At 42.8% G+C, this 10,599-nt stretch overlaps 1 pseudogene; it reads right to left on the reverse strand.

Moving 5' to 3' along the window:
- Window positions 1–8,214: 8,214 nt before the first annotated feature.
- Window positions 8,215–10,358, reverse strand: LOC147891940 (L-type lectin-domain containing receptor kinase VIII.1 pseudogene; annotated as a pseudogene).
- Window positions 10,359–10,599: the final 241 nt, after the last annotated feature.

The following is a 10,599-nucleotide window of genomic DNA, read 5'->3' on the forward strand; positions in this document are numbered from 1 at the left end:
AAGGAGGGGAGATGGGGAGGAAGGGGGGAGGGGAGGGAAAAAGGGGGGGGAGGAAGGGGGGGAGGGAAGGAAGGGTGGGGAGAGAGAGAGAGAGAGAGACAGACAGACAGACAAACAGAGAGAGATAGAGAGAGAGGTTTGAATTCTAAAGCGGGAAGTTTGAATTCTTTCAGGGCTATATATTGACTCTCACCTCTCCCATAACTCATTTTTTATCACACCCTCTGTTCTACTCCCGCTCTCTTCATGTTCCCCTCCCTTCCTCTATGTCAAGCTCTCCTGCCGTCGATAAGATCTAAACCTCCATATCTGAGTTTCAACATCTTGTGGAAAAGGATCCTTGACTTCTAAATCTTATGGTCTATAACTCTTGGGCACCATACTTGGATTATTTGGAATCTTGATTTCCTTGTCTCTAGTTTTGGTTGTCATTAACTCAGTTCCCCAATCATGCGACACCTTGGCGCTTTTCAACCAAGGTCTTCCAAGCAATAAAGAATATGCATTCTCTTACATGGGAATAACCATCCAACAAACTCACTGTTAATGATTACCACCAATAGTCAGAACAGCATTAAAAAACATACCTATAGGTTTTACAGGTCGTTGATCAGCCATTCAAACTTGGAATGGAGATGGTTTCATATTCTTCAATTTCAACTTATTTGCCATAGCTACAAAGATGATATTGACTCAAGAATCGCCATCTAGAGTAACACCTAAAACCTTTTTCTTTTTAAATTTTACTCTAATCATAGGGACTTGGTCATGTATCATTGGAATATCAATGATGGGAATAGCAACTAATGAATCCACAGTCATAGAAAATCCCTGCAACAATAAGGTACAAGCTTGATCAATTCTGATATAGTGAGACTGACCTTCGTCTATTGGAAAATTTCCCATGCTTTTGTCATTTTAGTTTTTAGCTCTTCTTCATAAATTGAGACTCTGACTTGTCGAGGCCTTTGCCAAGTTATCTGTTAGTGGTACCTTACTCAAATCAAGAGGTAGGTCCACTAGTAGAGCTATCCCTTTCAATTCCCAAGTGATTCGAGAGGCAATATGCTTTTGGGCCTTCCAGTTGATATCACCCATGGGAGAGGTAGATCCTTCTTGATGTGAGTAGCCTACTATTGCATCAAACAACTGAACTTGGAAGCTCGGCTAGAATTGCCTAGCATCCTAGGTCTACCTCTCATCTTTCTTTTTTTCTTTGAAGAAACTTCAAATGTTCTTGCCACAAAGGGCCTTAAACCTTTAAGTGGTTGCCATTATAGAAGTAGTAACAAACTTGTGAAGGTCCTTGATTCTTGTCCTTCCCATGTTTACCTTTACTACTTCTTTGCTCAGGTATTGGAGGTTGTGCTTCCTTATTCTTGGACTCAGTCTCAACCTGATTCACTTCTATTGTTTTCTTTTTTGCATACCAGTAAGTAGAGTCACCATGCCCAAATTTAAAATAAATTCCACACTATTCTTTTGTACAGTAATCTCCTGTATGGCCCTTCTTAGAGTCATCTTGTGTATTTCCCTTCTTGGAGCAATTGTTATACCATTTAGACTCTTCCTTTCTTGGTTTGCCTCAATAACCCATCTCCCTTAAGGCCTTTTTCACAGCGTGTTTCAGCTTGTCAAGTTCTGTTGAGGCATCCTCATCATCACTTGCTTCCTTCTTCTTCTTGGGATTCTTCTTGGAGGGCACACGCTTCTCCAGTGCAACAAGTCACTTCAATAAATCTTCATATCTCTTTGTTGGATTGATTATTTCTAGGGATTGGAGATCAATTTGGGTACAGCCTATAATCAACCAAGCTTGTAATGACTTATCGTCTAGAGGTGTACTAAGTTGGTTAATCAAAGTTCTCTACTTGAGTACAAAATCTTGAATAGACTGATGTTCCTTCTGCTTCAAGTCACTGAGTTTGGTGTGGACATCCTTCTCATTGATGTCCTATCGGAATCTCTTAAGGAAAGCCTCTAGCATTTGTTTTCCCATGCTTGAAGTATCCAATAGGGAATTGATTAAACCAATGCTGAGTAGTCTTAGCTAATGTGCATGGGAAGTATTTTATATACTCTTCCTTTGTCATCACTGTGCCATTGATATGGCAAACCTAGAGGAAGCTTTGTAAGTGACTGTAAGGATCTTTGTCTTTAGTCCCATTGAAATCTTGAAATTTGACCTTGATTGGAGTAGCTAGTTTGAGCTTGACAATGGGTTGGACTCGGTATTCGATATCTAGATGGTGAAGCACGTCTAACTATCCATCCTGACATTGATAGTCGTCGTGATGCCCCATTGTTATGACTTTGTAGTGGTGCTGGACTTGGTGTTCAATATTTGCATGGTGGAGCAGGACTAACTATCCTTCATCTCAATAGTGACGGTTATTGTGATGCCCTACTATTATGCCTTTGTTCTGAGTTTCGATCCGAAGGTTTACTTTGACTATGTTGACTCCCTCACTCTTTTGCTTTTGACATGTGTATGGATCTGTCATCATTCCCTGTGTTGGTAACATATCCAATTTCATATCTAGGTTTATAGTGGTGACTTGGAGAACCGTGCTTGTAGCTTGGTCTGTATTGTGACCTATTGGAGTCTTCAGGATGGAGACTCTCTATGGACGATTGCTCAAAATCTTCTTGCAAATGGGCTAAAAAGTTCCTCTCTATTGAAATGCTCAGATCATCTTGGACATATGCTTGGGATTGGCTCACTTCTAGTGTCAGTGTGGTATCCTAGAACAACCCTTCTCTACTCAAGGCCGATTCCTTGCCATCCCGAGCTCACCATTGCATAAAGTTCCCTAGATCCTCTTCCCAATTCCAATGTTTATTACATATTGGATCCGAATTCATGGTAGCTTCTTGGTCCTCCATATTCTCCTAACCTCTACGGCCTCTTGCATAGGTATTCCTCTTGTTGTGACGTCTATCTTTCTCTCCTCACTGAGCATGTGTCAGAATTCTTGCAACAACTTAATGATATGTACATCTGCCTGAGTGCACTGTTTAATGTAGTTTTTGGTTCTTCAAGTAAGCTTGCAAGATTCTGATAGCCTCATGTCAGTAGTAGGCAAACTATATGAAGACAAATTGACTCACAATGTTGCATAGCAACCCGTGGATTGTGAGAATGAGCATCTTCATCTATGACCCATATGCATTGGAACCAACCAAGGCTGAATAGCCAGTCAACTCGGGAATAGGGGAAATATCATCAACATTTGGCGATCTTACTTGGGAGTGATGTGCTGAAAGTGCTGAGTGGGGAATTGAGTGTAGAAGTCCATAAGACTAAGTAGGCAAACTATATGAAGACAGGGACACCGGATTGCTCAAGAAAAAAGAGATATATAATTAAAGAAAACCAATTGTATCATCAAGGAATTCTCTGGTTGCAACAACTTGTGGCTGCATAGTTCACAAAGCCTTGCATCAACTTGGCCAAACTCACCTTCACTATGCCTCGACTAGGCTAGAAGCTCTATGAGCCCTTTACTACTAGACTCTTGAGCTTACTCTTTGGACAGTCACATAACATCCTTTTTTCTCTCTCCCTATTACTATTGAATCCTCTATCTAAATAACAGTTTACCAACTACCTAAGGCAAGTCGACCACCTTCTAAAACTAGTCTAGCTAATTTGGTGGACCGGACTCCACCATTGATTGTACTTGCTGGATTCTTACCTTTTCCTAAAATCTATGGAGCTCTTACTCACCAACACCTCCTCGACCTTTTTGCTTCCATGTTGTCTGCCACCTCAGCTTGGTGATCCAAGTTCTATGTACCGAGTTCACATCTTTGAGTCTCATGTTAACAAGGTTCAACACCTATATGGTAAGGAGGGGAAGAGACAAAGGCAAATTTTTTGTAGAGAGGCTATAGGGAAGATCACTTTGGGTAGCAATTTGTAGAGGTAGAGGCTAGCATGGTCAAGGCTAGATGGGCCAAGGAGGTCAATAGTATGGATGACAACATGGCTACCGCATGGCTAATACCATGGGGAATAGTATGCTAAAACAATGGGAGTTTTCAAGGTAGAGGAAACTATAAGAGTCAAGCACAAAAGACTAGAAAAATGCAATTATTGTGGGATTATAGACTATTGGGCCAAAGAATGCCATAAAAAGCGAAGTGATATCAAGGCAAAAAGGCCACCACATAACAATTATGCATCTATAGACATGGATAGAAAAGGAAAACATGAGAAACTTCTTACTATGACATATATTATGGGAAGAATGGCCAATGTAGGTCCAACGAATTGGTATATTTGCTTTGGAACTTCTAATCATATGGCGCCTCATAGAGAATATTTAAATCATTTGAACCAGTTGTAATCCCTCTTTTGTGTGCACAAGGGATGACATCCAACATGAGACTACCCACATGGGGTAAGGTTTCCATGAGGCTACCCACGAGGGATGACACCCAACATGAGACTGCCGTGAGACTACCCACATAGGGTAAGGTAGCAAATTAAACTACCATTTGGGTGATGTTAAGTATCTTGGTGATGTACTTTTCGTGCCAAACATTGCCAACAACCTTGTTTCCCTGGGCCAAATCATGGAGAAACATTTGGAGGACCAATTCAAGCAAAAGGATGGTTAGTATTGAAAATATGCCAAATGCAAACAAGATAATTTCCAAAGACAAGAGGATTGGCCAGTTTTTTTTAATAATGGTTTTTATTAAAAAAACGTTTTCTTTGATTTAAGTACCAAAAAAAGGTTTAAAATGTAAAAGAGCATGGATTTTTAGACCAACTAAGCATTACCGCTTAACCTCCAAATTATCGACAATACCTACGAAATACCACACGATATCACTAATGTAAAAACACCGCGCACTATACAAACTCTTGCATGGTAATTTCAATTTATTGTGCAAAATATTGAGACCAATCATTAGGTGCCATGTGTCCAACATGTGGAGTGTATGATACTGCATGGTATTCCAAAATTATCGTGCGATATTTCAAGACGATCATCGAGTGCCACATGTCAATCATGCATTGAGAAAAATACCACATGGTATTCTTGAGTTACCACGTGGTTATTCGATGAATCACTAGCCATCACATGTCCAAACAAATCCCACAGTTGGACCAAAAATACTACGTGATATTACCGACGTACCATGCAGTATTTTTTGTGAAGGTCTATAAAAATTGTTCCCCACTGCATTCTGTTCACATTTTGTTGATAGATTACCATCTTTCATTCATAGATTACCATTTTGCTGGTGCTTTCGGTGAGATTCTAGCCTTTGTTTCCTTTGGTTTTTTGGGTGGTCAGGGTGGGCTATGTGGCTCGCAGCTATATGCTTGACTTCACTACCAACAAGAAATCAATGTGTGTGGGGATAGTTGATTGGGGAAGGTCATTGCATTTTCCAGAGAGTCATGAGGCACAAGATCCCAGATATGCTCCGTCTGGGCGTGCCAACGCCATATTAGTAAATTTGGGGAAACCCCAATACCTTGGGAATCATCTTTCTAATTTACTTTCCAATGGAACTTGAGTATGAGACCTTCACATTTGTCAAAGCATGCACATTTAGAACCTACTCTTCAAGACATTTCCAATGACATGCCACATGAAGGGGTTTTGACCAAAACTTGAAAGGATTTCATGTGCTCCATTTTAAGCTGTTTGCAAAATGGGACTTGGGATTTTCCCAAATTCCCTAATATGGTGTCTAAGCCCCAAGAACAAAGGGCGAGTGGTCACCTTGCATAGACTGTTGTGGGTTGATTATTCAAAGAAATGGCCAAATGCATTTATGATGCTGATTAGTATGGTCGATATACTACCAAGAATAACATTGAAGCGAAACTTTTGCTTGATTTTGAAAATAACCTTATGCACGACTACTAATATTTGCATCTACTTTATGATATTTCTCTAATTCTCTTTCATGTAAGGTAGCTCTAAGACCTCGAGACGGAGAAAACATCCAATCGTCTTGCCCCTTCTTAACATATTTGACGTGGTAATCTGCTTATTAGAATAGGTGTGGGATGGTAGTTCGCTTTTCCCATGCCCTTCTCTTTCTCAAGTAAGCGTCTATCTACACTATGTTCATTCGCAACACCATGCTTTGTTGGCGAATGTCGGTAGCTATCATCTCTTACATTACCATCTACTTTCTTGGCGAATGTCGGTAGCTATCATCTCTTAAATTACCATCTACTTTCCTTATACTCACGCTAGTGCAATAGCTAGCATCTCTTCTACTCTCCTTTCGTCTTTGCACTATATTTTCAAATAATTATATATTACAACTACGGTGCATGATAAGACACCACAAGAAGAATTTACAATAAGCAAACCAAATATCTCACATCTTAAAAGTGTGTAAGTGTGTATGTTATTTCCACATTCTAGATGTGAAGAGAAGTAAGTTCAAATCTCCAACGCCTGAGAGAAATGCATATTTCATTTGGGTGGCCATACCTCATTGGCTTGCTTTACTAAGATACCTCCCTCCAAGGTTGAAGGAGCATTGAAAGAGCATGGAGGTGCTCAAGCATCCAAGTACAACCTCTAAGAGCCAAATGATTATATATGAGAACTAGGCTTTAAAGTCTACACCGAAGTACGAGTTTTTGGCTTGCCTTGCCTGAAAGGTAGCCTTAGTAATGAAACTCATCTTCAAGAATTGAAATTACAATTTTTATTTTAGATGTGAAGCTCTAGATGTGAAGAGAAGTAAGTTCAAATCTCCAACGCCTGAGAGAAATGCATATTTCATTTGGGTGGCCATACCTCATTGGCTTGCTTTACTAAGATACCTCCCTCCAAGGTTGAAGGAGCATTGAAAGAGCATGGAGGTGCTCAAGCATCCAAGTACAACCTCTAAGAGCCAAATGATTATATATGAGAACTAGGCTTTAAAGTCTACACCGAAGTACGAGTTTTTGGCTTGCCTTGCCTGAAAGGTAGCCTTAGTAATGAAACTCATCTTCAAGAATTGAAATTACAATTTTTATTTTCCAAGAATTCTATCTCCCATATTTGGACATATTCTACATGCAACTAGAGTTTAACTTCCACATAATCCCGAGTCTCTCTTTCCCCTAAAAATCCTCCTTTACTCGCTCTCTCTCTCTCTCATGCCCCCTCTCTCCCTCTCTCTCTTTCTCTCTCTCAACTCTCCATCCTCTTTTCCATGCTCCACATCTAAGGCAGGCCTTATGAATGATTATGAGCTCTAGATGTGAAGAGAAGTAAGTTCAAATCTCTAACGCCTGAGAGAAATGCATATTTCATTTGGGTGGCCATACCTCATTGGCTTGCTTTACTAAGATACCTCCCTAAACTCATCTAAGCTCTAGATGTGAAGAGAAGTAAGTTCAAATCTCCAACGCCTGAGAGAAATGCATATTTCATTTGGGTGGCCATACCTCATTGGCTTGCTTTACTAAGATACCTCCCTCCAAGGTTGAAGGAGCATTGAAAGAGCATGGAGGTGCTCAAGCATCCAAGTACAACCTCTAAGAGCCAAATGATTATATATGAGAACTAGGCTTTAAAGTCTACACCGAAGTACGAGTTTTTGGCTTGCCTTGCCTGAAAGGTAGCCTTAGTAATGAAACTCATCTTCAAGAATTGAAATTACAATTTTTATTTTCCAAGAATTCTATCTCCCATATTTGGACATATTCTACATGCAACTAGAGTTTAACTTCCACATAATCCCGAGTCTCTCTTTCCCCTAAAAATCCTCCTTTACTCGCTCTCTCTCTCTCTCATGCCCCCTCTCTCCCTCTCTCTCTTTCTCTCTCTCAACTCTCCATCCTCTTTTCCATGCTCCACATCTAAGGCAGGCCTTATGAATGATTATGAGCATTCAACTTGTTCTATGGCTTAAAGCCAAATTCAAATTGTATTTTGTTGATAGGACAACATGAACATAAATTCTCACGACGACTCTCTAAGTGGAGCATGTAGAGCACATGGTAGTAAAACCTAAGAGAAAGAGTACTTCCATCCCATGGTTGATTCTAACATTTGCACAACATTATCATAGTGGCAAAACATTATCATAGTGGCAAGAGAAAAAATTATCTACATATACAAAACCTTCAAGTTGAAAATTTTGAGGAAGCCTTTTATTGAAAATTTGCAGGTTTTCAGCAAAAGTATAAGTAAAATGCCTAGGATGGCATTCACCAATTAGCATTTCCCGTTTCAAAACCTTCTATTTTCAAAGTGAAAGGTTAATTTGCAAAATTTGCCATTAAATTCAAGCTCAGTACAGTAGTAATTAGTATGTAAGAGTCGAACTTTCATTTTGTACAAAGCACGCTCTCGTGTTCTACTGCGCCATTACGAAGTCACAGTAGCTTCACCCACCAATTGCTTTTAGTCCAGCGTCAACAGAAGTGTCTGGTATTGATTAGACTTGAAGAGTGAGGGCGGCTACTGTGGCCGCCAGGGCAGAGAGTGCACGCAGTGTAATGTAGAAGCGGGCTCGAAGAGGAGAAAGATGAGACACCGCCGTCGAAGGACTAGTGAGGAGGGCGATACTGTGAAGCCGTTGAAGAGTGAGGGCGCGAGTGCAGATCAAGAGTGTGCCGCGTGCGAAGCTCCATCAACGTAGAAGCGGGATGGGAGAGGACGGCGAGACCGCGTCAGAGGACGACGACCGAGTAGTGGTGGTAGGATCGGACGGAAGGTCTTGGGGACGTTAAACTGCTGCAGGTTTAAGGAATTGCAAAAGTGAGCTTGATGTGATGAACAGGAGCCGTTGAAGAGCTAGTGAATGAGGGCGATACTGTGCATGGGCGAGTGCAAAGAGAGAGTGTGAAGCACCATGATATTCAACGTAGAAGCGGGATGGGAGAGGAGGAGGGCGACAACGCGCCGGAGGAGAACGACGGACTAGCGGCAGACGTAGCTGGATCGGACGGAAGGTCGATTGGCGACGTAAACAATCGGGAGATGCTGTGTATGGGAGGAGGATGAAAGCCGTAATGGGCAGTGGGCTTGGAGGGTGGCAACTCCGGCAGCGGCCTGCTCCCTTGCAAAACCTCCATAGCTCGCCTTATCGTCGGTCTCTGCTTGGGATCAGGATGCGAGCACGCCAATCCCACCACCAGCACCCTCTCCATCTCCTCCTTTTCGTACCTCCCCCCCATCCTCCCATCCGCCGCTTCCATCATCCTCCCCTTCCCGTAAAGCCCCCACACCCAATCCACCAGTACCCCTTCCTCCTCCTCTCTCATCGCATCGCATGGCCTCCTCCCACATGCCACCTCCAACAGCACCGCCCCATAACTGTACATATCCGACTCCTTCGTCGCCTTCCCCGTCCCCATACATTCCGGCGCCACATACCCCACTGTCCCCGCCACAATCGTCGTGTGCGCCCCCACCCCCTCCTTCATCTGCCTCGCTAGCCCGAAATCGCCCAGCTTCGCATTGAATTTGGCGTCCAGCATCACGTTGCTGGCTTTCAAATCCCTGTGGATTACCACGTTCTCGCACTCCTCGTGAAGATATTGCAGCGCAGATCCTAACCCGCACACGATCGCGTACCTGCGGCTCCAATCAAGAGGTTCTGCATCGTCGTTGAAGAGGAAATTGTCAAGGCTGCCGTTGGGCATGTAATCATACACGAGAAGAAGCTTTCCATTCTCATGGCACCATCCTTGCAAACGGACCAGGTGACGGTGACGCATGTGGCTGATGACGGTCACCTCTGCTGTGAACTCTTTGAGACCTTGGCTAGAGTTCGCAGAAATGCATTTCACAGCGACAGGAGTGCCGTCTCCAGGTAGAATACCTTTGTACACCTGACCGAATCCTCCTTCACCCAGCAGCTCCGTGCCACTGAAGTTTTTGGTGGCTGTGCTGAGCTCCTTGTAGGCGAAAATGCGCGGTCCGAGATTACCGTAATCCAAAGGCAGCTCCCCCAGATCGAATTCGACATTGCGATTCCGCCCGCTGGCATTATATTGATTAGAGTCGTTCTCGATATCCTCCCGCCCGCTGGCATTATAATTATAATCAGTATGATTCTCGATATCCTCCAGGCTGTGACGCCGGGCGGAATGCTGTCCGGTCCGCTTCCTTTTTCGCCAGAAAACAAAGGCAAAAACTACAGCTCCAAGCGCAACGACTACGGCAATGCAAATGCCAGCAATCAAGCCACCGTTGGAGGAGCCACTACTAACTGAGAATGGGGGGAAGGGAGGGCTGTATAAGGCGGTACTCATATCGGCCAATATGGCAAGGGGGAAAGCAGTGCGAGAAGAGAAGGCGAGGCTAAGAGAAACGCACGGTGAGAGCCCATGAGCTTGAAAAGCAAACCAGGATTGAGGTGAGCGACGGATATCTCATTCAATACGCGCCTTTGACAAACATGTCTTGGACGGTGAACTTTGAAGCTTTATTTCACATCAAAGATGTAAGCTTTTGTTGCCACCGTAGACATTTGAAATTGCAGCTCAACTTCTCTACCAACTTACGCCTTCTAGAACCACATACCCGGTCCCATTTTCACACCATCTTGTGGAAAAAGAATTAGTCCTATACGTCTCATACACTCGTTATGGACACAACACTAGTATAGGAT

Source organism: Dipteris shenzhenensis, chromosome 17 (assembly GCF_047967505.1).
Source record: "Dipteris shenzhenensis isolate YYH24624 ecotype China chromosome 17, Dip_SZ_1.0, whole genome shotgun sequence".
NCBI lineage: Eukaryota > Viridiplantae > Streptophyta > Polypodiopsida > Gleicheniales > Dipteridaceae > Dipteris > Dipteris shenzhenensis.